The sequence below is a fragment of the Tamandua tetradactyla genome, chromosome 5 (genome assembly GCF_023851605.1).
Source record: "Tamandua tetradactyla isolate mTamTet1 chromosome 5, mTamTet1.pri, whole genome shotgun sequence".
NCBI lineage: Eukaryota > Metazoa > Chordata > Mammalia > Pilosa > Myrmecophagidae > Tamandua > Tamandua tetradactyla.
The window spans coordinates 23344737-23357022 of record NC_135331.1 but is presented as its reverse complement, the minus strand read 5'-3'; the positions used below and the strand labels follow the sequence as shown (position 1 = coordinate 23357022).

The 12286-nt window shown below is 46.3% G+C and overlaps 1 long non-coding RNA gene across 1 annotated transcript in view; it reads right to left on the bottom strand.

Annotated features, from left to right (window-relative positions):
• Positions 1–3186: 3186 nt before the first annotated feature.
• The window catches only part of LOC143682296 (uncharacterized), a 45042-nt gene continuing 35942 nt past the window's right edge, over positions 3187–12286 (bottom strand). Inside the window, exons 3-4 of the long non-coding RNA XR_013175076.1 lie at positions 3962–4076; positions 3187–3397 (exon numbers count right to left, since the gene is read on the bottom strand). This is a non-coding gene — a long non-coding RNA (uncharacterized LOC143682296). The remainder of the gene's footprint in view (positions 3398–3961; positions 4077–12286) is intronic.

Genomic DNA, 12286 nt, shown 5'->3' with positions numbered 1-12286 from the left:
CATGAGTCCAAATTCCACAAGGCAAGTCACAAGCTGGCAACTCCAATGAAAATCTTTGATGAAATCCCCAGGAGAGTCTGCCTGGCTGAAGTGGAAGAAAAGGATTCTGTCTTCTGACTTTTCCTTTTAAAGCCTGCAGCTGATTGGATTAAACTGCTGTCATTGTGAAGACACTCTCCAGTTGATTGTAGATGCAATCATTCATAGATGCAATCAACTTACTGATGATTAAGTGCACGAAATGTCCTCACAGTTAGGCCAGTGCTTGCTTGACCAGACAACTGGGCACCATTGATCTGGCCAAGTTGACACACAAACCTGAGTATCACAGGGCCTCAGGTATTTCAGGACATATGGACAAGCAGGTATTTGCATGCCAGTGAGCTTCATGGAGCCACATGATATATATTCCAAGGACTGGAGAGAAGTCACTTTCTCTCTGATATGGTCACTGTGGCAGCTAAATACTAAGGGACAAGTGGCCCATGAAAGTGACCTATGAGACACGCCTCTCCTGAAGCTGGGATTTTCACGTTTGCTAAGTGGTGGCTATTCTGACCTGAGTGCCATCCCAACCTCCACCCATTCACCCCACCTTCATCACAACACTGTCATCGCCTTCCAAAATCTGTGAGTCTTATTCCTGAAAGGGATATTTCCACAGCAGGAAGGTCAAATAAAAAGGCTGCTTTATATGTTATATGTTCTTTTCTCGTTGAAGAGGGGCACCCGTGTTTTTGGCTGTACGTGAAATAATTGCATTATGTGATGGGGATCAGTTTCTGAATCTGTATGTGCAGGAAAAAAGGGTGGCTGCTGGGCAGCCGTAGTCAAAGGGTGGAATGTAATGGACAACTTTTGTGTGTGGTGAGTGTGTATGAAAGAGAGAAAGAGAGAGAGAGAGAGAGAGAGAGAGAGAGAGAGAAAGAGAGAGCACTGTTACCCTCTTTCCTCTTACTCTGGGAACAAATTCTCTTTCTTTAGGGAATTGCCTCTCCACCCTTCCATGTCATGCCTCTGAGATTACCAAAACTAGAACCGCCACCACCACCACCACGCCCCGTCTACTGGGTTAACCACAGAACCCAAGCTAAGCCAATCAGAGTCTCTTTCTTGGGTACTTGAATTTTAAGTAAATACAGAGCAGGATGGAAAGCGCTCGTTTATTTGCCCATCGTTCCTGCTGCGGAAGTCCCTGGCACCACCCTAGCTCTTGGCCTTTTTAACGTCCGTAGTTAAGCTCGCTTCTTCAATTAGGTGAGCGACCCATAACTTTCCAATTTGCCCTCCCCTACCTTAGGCTAGAGTCTATCTGCTCGTGGTTTTTCACTGAAAGTCTCCCTAATGATACAGAGCTGGTCACCAGCAGGGAGAAAGGGCCCCAGGTCTCTGGAATAGCTGCCTCGGGAGGAAGATTTGAAGGGGCAGGCGGGGTCATTTTAACAAGCTGCTAGCTCAGCACTGGCCTGGGAATTTCAGTGTCTTCTTCAGGATTTCCGCCAACTCACAGAAGGATTTAAGTTTCCAGGAGTGTTACTTTTATATCTTGTGGCCCCACGTCACTCCAGACGTGCAACCAAGCTTCCCCTTTGAATTCTATTTTTGAAAAAAATAGAAAGAGATCCAACTGTACAGATCACTTTTGAGGACAGGATAATTGTCTGCAGATTTCAGGACTGGAAGTTTAAGTCAGAAGAGGAATTAACATTGCTTTAATACAACCAATTCAAAATAGAGGTGCCAGCTTTTTAAAATGTCTTTTGGAGACATTTTTAAACATCTCTTTGGAGTTGGTGGTGGCAGCTTACCTAGTTTCCCTCACCAATTCCTGCCTTTTGACACACCTTGCTAGTTTTTCTTTCTCTCCTTTTGCCAAGCTTTTCCAACTTCTAACACCACCCTGGAAGAAAAAAATAAATTATTCTCTGCATCTGAAATAGGGCTGCTTCGTCATTTTTGCTAAAACCTTTAAGAGATTTGGCATCTAGGCCCTCCTAGCTAACCTTTGATTCCTAACCCTGAGATTTTTGGAGGCCAGCTGTTCAGATAATGATTCTGTATCCGCTTGCTTGCAATGATTATTTTTGGACACGATCACAGGTCAACACAGAAAAAGGGTGGGTGCTGGACACCTACCTTAGCTGCTCCCCACAACTCTCCTTCCTGCCTTCCAAGGACACCATCCCAGGAAGTAGGAATCTGTGTGCAATGCCAGGCGTCGGCTGAGAACGTAACATTTGCTAGCATTCAGTGGGAAACGGGGAAGGTTTGGGGCCTAAAATAAAAATAGAGCAGCCCCCGTTTAATTGAGCACTGGCCATGTGCCAGGCCCCGAGCCAAACTTTGCAAGCACTTTACCAGCTTCCAAGTGGGGTGCAAACTGGTAAAGTGGGACCCCAAACAACCCACATTTCCCAGCTATGGAAGCTGAGGTTTGGAAAAGCTAAAGGGCCTCACGGTCCCCAAATCTCATGACCTTGCCTGCCTCATGACCTTGGCTTCAGATGAAACAGGAGCCTTTCTGCCCCCTCAGTTCAAACCCCCAGCCCCCTGCCCCACCCCCATGGACTGGCCTGCATTTGTTAAATCCATATTTGCATCTCTTTTTTTTTTTGCCTTCCAAAAGGCTTGCTAACAACGATAATCTAGATTCCTGCTCTTCACACTCCAAATTGAATTACATCCATCAGCCCTGGCGCCAGCACTATTGTTCCCAGGGCCTTCCCAACTTTAATTAGGATATTTTTATTTTCCCTAGCAGAGGGAGGACAGCTGATCTCCGCTTCAATAACCTTGCCGCGGGGCAGAGCCTGTAACTGCAGGGCTCGCGGGCCCTCGGATGGAGAGGCCAGCAGGAGCCGAGAAAGTGCTGTGAGCACCTCTGCGTTTGCCTGTGAGGCCTCTGCCTGTTTCCCCTCTGCGGTGACACGGTGTGATGGTTAAAACGGTCGTGTGGGCGCCCGGCAGGAGACAGCTTTGAAAAGGACTCACACTCATACAACCCCAGGGAGACATGAGGGACGAGGGGCTGGGAGCAAAGGGGCCGCGGTGGGCTAGGGCAGTGCCGACCAGTAGAAATAAATAGAAAGCAAACCTCACGTGCAGTTTTAAATTTTCTAAGGGGCCACATTGAAACAAAGAAAAAGAAATGGGCATCGTTCATTTTAATATTTTATTTAACCCAATCCATGCAAGCATCGTCCTCCTGGCATGTAATCAGTGTGAAAAATGATTACTATTTCAAACAAAGTCTTCAAAATTGGGTGGGTATCCTACACTCACAGCCGATCTCAATTCGGGCTCGACCGTTCGGTGTGCTTTCGTAGCCCCAGATGGCATGATACTGTCTGAGTTTCTAATCCTGCACTGGCCATGTTGCATATCTCGCTTCTGTCCACTAAAAAACAAATCCAGAGTTGGTAAGGAGAGACATTCAACAGTATTGTTGCAAGGGCCTGGGAGGGGAGAGGTCTACTGCAGTAGGGGGAGGAAGCTATTGCGATACAGGGGGTCACTCTGATCACAAGCTCAGCAAGCGTCTTAAGGGCTAGGCTAAAGGGGGGTTTTCTTGTACAGAGAGGAGTAGGGAGCCAAGTGAGAGGAAGCGGGGAAGTAGGATGAAAGGGTGGCGTGATCAGACAATAGGCGAGGGAATGTTTTAAGCTGAGGTCAACCTCTTTTCCGAGAGGGGCCCTTAAAGAGGGGTTGTGCTCTGCAGGGGTTAAAGTTCCAGGATCTGGAGGAAGGAATCGGCAGAGTTTGGATAACTTGGTTCTGACCTGATCAGGGGGACAAGCAGTTCAGCTAATCCTTTATGAAGCAAAGACTGGGGATTTGGAGGCTCTGTATCTGGCCTTGTCAACAAGGGGCATCTGTGAGTCTAACTAAAGTCATATGGGACAGCGGTTCCTTTGCATTAAGCCATTTTATGGAACATGAAGGGTAGGCTTCATTTCTGCACCTTTGATGTTTTCCAGAATCACAGAGTTAAGACAAAATTCAACAGGGTCACTTCCCTTTACTTCCTTGTCCATGGAAAGATGGTGATGGTAATCTCAGCTAACTCACAGGCTGCCCTGCAGATTAAATGAGAAAATCTGCAAGTAGTTTTCAGCAGGCCCTCCCATGTTAGCTATGAGATTTTTCTTACCATAAAATAGCAACAGTTAATATATGTGATGGCTTCATATATCTAGGCGTTTCGCTAGATGCTTTCTGTTCCTTATCCACTCTAAGCCCCCTAACAATGCTCTGAGGTAGAAACTATTAACATCTTTACTTTACAGAGGGAAACTGAATCTCAAGGATTGTGGAGTAGTACCCACTCCCTGTGGGATGAAATTTAATAAGACTGATTAGTGCCTTTGAGATCTGACCCTCCCCGCCTGCTAGCTGTGCGACAGAATCACCGATTCCAGATCAGCCGACCTGGGTTCAAATCTTCTCTCTGCCGGCTGTGTGATCTTGGATAGGTTGCTTTGCCTCTCTGAACCTCAACTTTTATCATCCCCAATAGGGGACAATAATACTATCTACTTCATAGGGTTGTTGTGAGGATTTATGGGTTAGCAGATGAAGACTGCTTGGCGCAGACTAAGTAGCATGTAAGTGGTAGCTACTTTTATTTTTGTTAGCGGCACTTTTCATCACTTCCTATTCCATGCTAAGCCCGAGGAGGACTGGATTACCTGCAGTTCCTTCCCCAAATGTACCACGCTCTCTCTTTCCACACTTCGGGTCTTAGCCCATGCTGTTCCTTATGCCTGCCTCACACTCCTTCCTTTCCTTGTTTCTTTCTAGCCTCTCTGTCCTCTCCTTGAGGAAATCTGAATTCCATTCCTCTCTATGGGACCCAAATTTAAGTCACTTCGCTGCCCTGGAATGTCTGTCCTTCTGTCCCCAGGCTACAGGCTTCGTTGGGACGAGACCATGGCTGTCATGCCCACTGTCTCTACCCCAGCCCAGGGCCTGGCCGAGGGAGCGAGCTCAGAGGCACATGTTTCCTGCACAGGACGTCTCCCAAATGCTGGAATAAGAGGCAGTGGCAGTCCTTGCACCGCTTGGTTCCAGCTGGCTGTTTGCTTACAGCACAGCTAAGCCATTTTCTAGCTGTGTGATGGGGCAAGTCACTTCACCTCCTTTTCCCTTCCCCAATATTCTATTAAAACACAATTTACAAAATTTACAAACAGCAAAATGTACAAATCTTAAGTCAACAGCTGAATTAATTTTGCCAAATGCATATGCCCTTAATAAGTGTCACCCAGATAAATCTGTACAACATTTCTATCACCCCAGAAACTTCCCTCCTCCCCATCCTACTGGCTCTCCCTCCACGAGTGACTGCACTTCTGAGCTCCATCACTATAGATTAACTTCAGCTGTTATGGAATTTCAGATGCATGGAATCCACATGCATTCTTTTGTGTCTGGCTTCTTTCGCTCAGCAAAGTGTCTGTGAGCTTCACTGAGGTTGTTGCATGTATCAGTGGTTCATTCCTTTTGATTTCTGAGTCGGGTTCCATCCATTCTCTTGTTCATTGTCATTTGAACCATTATGAATAAAGCTGCTTGGATGATCTTGTGCAAGTCTCTTTGTATGCATGTGTTTTCATTTCCCTTGGGCAAATAGATCACTGTAGGATTGCCAGGTCATGTATCATGTGTTTGTATTACTTTATTAGAAACGGATAAGCAGACCTCCAAAGTGGTTGTGTTTTTGACTTACTCTCTTTAAACCTCAGTTTTCTCTGCTGTAGAATGGGGATAATGCATGTACTTCTGTCATGGGTCATTGAAGGAGGAGCCCAGTGCTTGGATGTGTACTGATTTAGCTTTGATTATTAAGTTGGTTGGTTTGTTCTTCCTTTAGGGTATGACTTGCACCATCAGAGGCAGGAAGAGCACGATTATTTATACATCCTTAGAGCCAGAGAGGGAAAAAGACAAATGGTCCCCACACAAACACCTGCCGCCACCTTGGGGAGGGACCATCAGATGTCCCCTCTAGGCTGGAGCAGCCCCCTGACCCCCTGCAAGTCTAACCTGGAGGGAAGGAACATTTTAAATGGAGCCCACAGCTGGTTTCCTGAATCCTGCTGATGTAGGGTTCCTTAGGCTGCTCTTATTAAGACTCTGTCACAGCCTGGTTTGCAAAGGTCTGTTTCCTGGGGCCTGGGAATCAGTTGTCAAAATGGATCGGATTTGCAACTCTGCATATAAATCCAAGCCCCAAAACCTGTGAGTTTGAAGATACGTCTCTTTGGGCTTCTCCTGTGTGTGAAGTTGAGGAACTTCCCGCCTATATCTGTTTTGGGGGGCAGGAGTGGGGGGGTGCATGGTCTGAAAGTCGAACCCAGGTCTCCCGCATGGAAGGCGAGCATTCCACCACTGAGCCACCTGTGCACCCTCCATCTATCTTTTTATACAGATTTCAAAAGACCCGGTGGCTGGGAATCAAACGGACATTGGTTCAAATCCTGACTCTGCCACATACTCTCTGGGTGACCATTAACAAGTCCCTTCCTCTCCTTTTAACCTCAGGTTCCTCATCTGAAAAACAGGATTGTTATTAATAATAATAACACAATGGCCAAGACCGCAGCCATCCTCTTTCTACCCAATAGGCATCCTCCTATTTCCTTCCCTGGCTTTTAGTTGAACCTATGATCACCTGGAGTAAAACCTTCATTTCCCAGCACTCCTTACTGCTAGGGTAGTCATGTGCTTTTGTTCCCTCTTGCCAGGTGTGTGTAATTGCTACTTTTATGTGCAACTGCCTAGAAGTACCCTGTATTAGTCAGGAACGAGGGGTAGACTGTGATGGTTGAGCTTATATGTCATCTTGGCTGGGTTTTAGTGCCCAGTTGTTTGGTCAAGCAAGCACGGGCCTGAATAGAGTTTCCAACTCATGGGCTCCCTTTGGAATTCGGACTTGCCAATCCCCACAGTTGCTGGATGGATGCAGCAGAAATCAAAATTCTCTGTTCTGACTCCTGAATTCATCAGCTCTCCCTGCAAGGGCTTTAAATGATTGGTTAAGGCTTCTCTCATTGCGGAAGGCAGTCTCTTTTGTGGATTGTAGATGCAATCAGCCATGGATGCAACCAACTGATTGATGATTTAAATCCACGAAATATCCTCACAGTAACAGTCAGGTCTGTGCTTGCTTGAACAAACAACTGGACACCGTAACCTAGACACATGAACTTAACCATTACAGACCCTTGAAGGGAAGTGAGTCTTTCTTCAGCAGAGAAACTTCCTGCTGCCTGGAATGTGGTCATGATGCTGGAGCTCAGGCAGCTGGAATGGAACTTGAAGACAAAGCCAAATGCTGAGGACGGCAGAGCCACTGAAAGAAGGGGTCGCTGACATCTGCCCTGGACCAACCATCTCTGGACATGATTAATATGAGAAAGAAATAGACTTTCTTCCTTAGGTTATTGTTCATTTGTTTCTGGTCCTTGCAGCCAATCCAAATCCTAATTGAAACCTGTTGTTGAGATGACTAAATGAGCTAATTTATCTAATGACCTTAGTGCAGTGTCTGGCGCATAGTAATTACTCCAAAAAATTGTAGACATTTATATTATTTTAAAGACAAAAAAAAATACTGAATTGGGGTTGGGCAATCGGGTGCCTTGTTTGTGATTTGGTTTAGGAGAGGGAAAAGAACCCCTAAATGCAGTTCCCATCTGGAATCCCTTTGCTCACCTCTGCTCACAAGGCTGGAGCCATGGCTTGGAAACTGTGGACTGTGCCAAAATTCCTGGTCATTTCACCAGTTCGTGGGGAGCTGTGGCTGACCAAATTGCCCCAAATGATCATTCACTCTCTTTTTTATGCAGCAATTAAGGCTCTCCTGGCACAGCTGAGGAGAATTCTGGAAAGGACAAAGAGCCAGCCACCCAGCTTTGGTTCTTTTCAAGTAGAACGTTGCAAACAAAAGCCCTGCCAGTAATGAGTGCATTTCCACCTCGCGCCTTTCCCTCTGCTGTCCCTTCACCTGAACGCGTCCCCTGCCCCCGCCCACGAGGACTAAACTCTTTCTGTGCATTGTCTCATTTAATCCTGACGAGCTGGCTGGTATTGTGGGTGCGGCAGATTGAATCCTGTCCTCCGCAAAGATCTGCTCTTAATCTGAACCCAAGTTCTTGTGGGTACCGACCCACTGTAAAAAGTGTCTCCGGATACGTTGGGTGCGGACTCATTTGTGAACATGATCTTGGAAGGTGTGGCCAACTGAATCAGGGCGGGTCTCAATCCGTATGACTAGACGCGGTTTACAGAGAACCCAGGATCACTGTAGCCAGAAAGCAGGGGGCATGGCCCTGTAGCGAGGGCAGAGGGACCAGCCAAGGAACTTAAAGTGCTGCCGGCAGCCACCAGAATGCTGCAGACACCGGGGGAAAGCAAGCCTTGCCAATGTTGTTATTTTGGACCTCTGCTAGCCTCCAAACCATGAGTCTATAAATTCCTACTGGGGTATTGGTGATGGCAGCTCTGGCCAAGTAAGGCCACACCCACCGCACCCGCGGGGAGGCAGACGCCCCGCAAGGCTGAACCACTCACCCAGGATCATGCTGGTCTGGAGTCAGGCCGCTGCACGGGCTCTGCTGGCGACCACGCCTCTCCTTCCTGCATCACCTTTTCCCTCCAAGTAGACGCCAAAGACTTATTCATGAACTGCCTGGAAATGGATGCACTGGTTGTTGCTGGGGGGTGAGCAATGGGGGACAGGAGTCTCAGACATAGCCTGGCCACGCAATCCCTCTGCTCCTCCTTACTAGACAACGGTTTTCCTTCCAAACCGAAAAGGCTTTACTGTTCCTTTTTTACTATAAAAGGAATTTTCAATCTTCGTATAAATGCAGTTAAAACACAGAGGTACAGAGAAAAAGTTACACTTCGCTATCCCAAGATTCGTTTATGTGAGTGTGCATCGAGGTGGGTGTGTAGTAGACAGAGTTTTCACACCGGGACGCAGATCTTTCCATCCCGTTTTCTCTAAACACACATTTTTTTAAATGGGGCCATCTTATAGAAATGATGCATGTCTTTTTTATTTGTATTTTTCTTGGAAAACATGTTTTTTAGGTGCATATGTTTTTCGTTTTCTAAATAGTGGGGTGCTGCAGATTTTATTCCATTATCTTCTTCGTGGCACTGTGCTTCCAAGATCCACCTGGGATGTTATGCGTAAATCTAGGACTGCTGCAAGGTACTCCCTGGTGTGCGTCCACCCCATTTTACTCATCAGTTTACTCGGGGACGGACACTTAAATGGCCCCAACTTGTGGACACCAGTGACAGCGTGTTGATAAACGCATGAGCCTGCCCAAGGGAGAATTTCCCTGGAGTCATCGCTGGGACCTGGGCCATCTGGACTCAACTCTGCAGAATGGCCACCCTAGCTGTCCTCCAAGTCAGTACCCTCAGGTGATGCAACTGTCAGCTACATCCTCTGGCCAACCCCATCCGGGTCCCACGGCATCAACACCCTCCACTCTCTGCTCAGGATCATTTCTGAAAAGCCAAAGGTTCCATAATTGGTGTGAAGGTCCTAATAGCTGGGCAGTGTCTGCTACCTCTTCAAAACTACTGTGGCCTCTCAACCCGGTTGTCCTCATTTGTACAATGACGGTGTTGGAATCGGTCACCCAGAAAGTTGACAAAGCAGGAGGAATTAGAAGACCTTGGGCTTGAATCCTGGCCCTGCCATTTACCAGCTGTGTGCCACTGGGCAAGTGGCTTCACATCCCAGACCCTCGGCTTCCTCATCTGTACAATGGGGACAAATAACCCCTGCCTCGTAGGGATTGTGTAAGAATGAAATGAGCTCCTGCATGAGAACCTCTTAGCCCCATGCCTGACAATACATGCCAGCCATTCTCATTGCTATTGATTTTAATATTGATAATGGTTGGGATGACAGCAAGCAGCAATGACATATCTCCGTGTTTGATCATCAAAGATCTAGTGATCGCTGTAGTGGCATCATTGACTGATGGATTGCCTCCCAGCTCTGTCCCTGCACTTTCACCGTACTTTGAGGAGACAGTGCTGTGTGACAGACATGTGGTGTGAGCAATGAGCATTCAGAAGACTCCCCAAGTCTCCTCTGCTGAATCTCTATGGGTTCAAACCATGAACCTTGCTGTTGGATTTCTTTTCTCTCCTCTCCCCTGTCCCTCCTGCTAACATTTCATGAAAGCTGATGAGTTGAACAAACAACACATTTTCCTTAGCAAATGCCAGTCTTTGAGCAAACCCCCTGAGACTTTAGCTAGGTTGGCATTTATATTTAGATTCCAGCATTGTTTGCCATCCATCTGGGCCTCACTCTAATGGAACAGTATATCTCACTTTTATGGAGTGACTGCATGCCTGGCTTTGGATTGGCTTTTCCCTAAATCACTCTCCAGACCGGAGTCCAGTTTTTAGTACCTACTTATATTGTTCTAATCAACAAATATTTATTGAGCAACTACTATGGGCCTGACATTGTGCTAAGCTGAAATAAAACAGATACTGTTCCCATGGAACTTAAAGTTCACAGGGAAAGACAGATATTGAACAATCAATTACACAAGTAATAAGTTTGTTAGATGGTCATAAATGCCTTAGGGAGAAACGATATAGGCTGGTATGATATCATATTATAAGGGCGACTGTGATTATATTATGTATTGTCAATATATTCTTATATACTCACACAAATAATATGAAAGGAGACATTCTAAACCCAAATGTTGATTTTCTTTGAATGATGGGTACATTGACTAGTACTACTGGAAAAGTCTAGGGGTAAATGGCTTCAGGTGTATTTGGATTCAGGTGCTCAGCTCACAGCACAAAGCCTTCTCTCTATGTCCCTCAGCTTTTCTTCCCTCTGTAGAGTTGGTTTATTCTCAGGTGGGTTTTCCAGTGGCCTCTATCTGTTCCCAATTTCTGCAGCTTAGGAAAAGCAGAGGGAGGAAAAACTCCTCTTTCCCCAATGATTGCAGTGTAAGTTCTGGGCAGGGCTGTTACGAACTGGGCCTGGTCACATGTCCCTGAGCTGTCCCTGTTGCTAGGGCTGCGATGCCCTAATGGCCATTTCTAGATCATAAACTGCACCATCACCACCGCTAGCCTGGACCTAGGGTCAACCCTACCCTTACCAGATGGGGAAAGAGTCAGGGGTGTATGGTTTCCCCAGACAAAATTTGGGTACAGTTACTAAACATAGAAGGAAGAGCTATCAGTGAGAATAAACCTGACATGTCTACCTCAGGGAATTTTCAGGTGAGTTTTAATTTTCTTTTTATTTATTGATCTATTTTTGCCTCTCTGCATTTTCTAAATCTCTACAATGAACACGAATTACTTGCAATTTTTTTTTAAGTTATTTAACAGCAACCCAATGACGCTATTGAGAATGGAATTCAACCCAAATGTGACCTGGCTTTGTTCCACGCCCATAATGGCTTTCTGTTATCCCTTCCAGGTATGATTTGCGTTTTAACCAGAGTCAAAATGCCGTGACTCCAAGGAGAGTGTAATGAAGGTATTCAGGGCACTGAGCAAGACCACGGGGTCCCAAGGCTATTGCCTGCCTTGCTGGCGCTATATTGCCATGAAATCTTGTCAGCCTCAAAGAGTTTCCATGGGGACTAGGTCAGTGCCCTTGGGAGGGGCACTTCTGCTCTGAATCTCAGCTTCTTTACCTGTGAAAGAGGGAGAGATAACAGTGCCTTCCTCCCAGGGCTGCCAAGAGGACTAATGAGATAAAACAGATACAGCACCTCATTCTATGCAACAGTCACCCCCTTTTCCTCCCTTCATAAGGCACTCTTCCCAGGCAGCTTTGTGGGGAAATGGGGTAGTTTGGGTTTGGGACTGAGAGCTTCTGAATTCAAAGGCTGCTCTGCCATTTACTAGCTGTGTGGACTGAGGCAAGTCATGCAGTCTTATTGCACTCCAGTTCTCTCATCTGTAAAATGGGGATAGAATCACCCACCTTGCAGAGTTGTTGAGAGGGTCTAACAGGGTATCACTTAATAAAACAACCCAGTGCTTAAGGTGCACTGAATAAATATTTGCTCTCATTCTAGTCCCACTTGGTTTTGTCCCAATGCATTCATGGAGGCACTAATAGAAATCACAATCATGTATTTAGAGACTGTGACTTTCATAAATATATTTACATGCATGATTAGGATCATTATATAATGCGAGGTGAAGAGAGCAAGTTCACGCAGAGACAGCAAGTTTGTAGCCTATGATTTATAAAAATATTGAT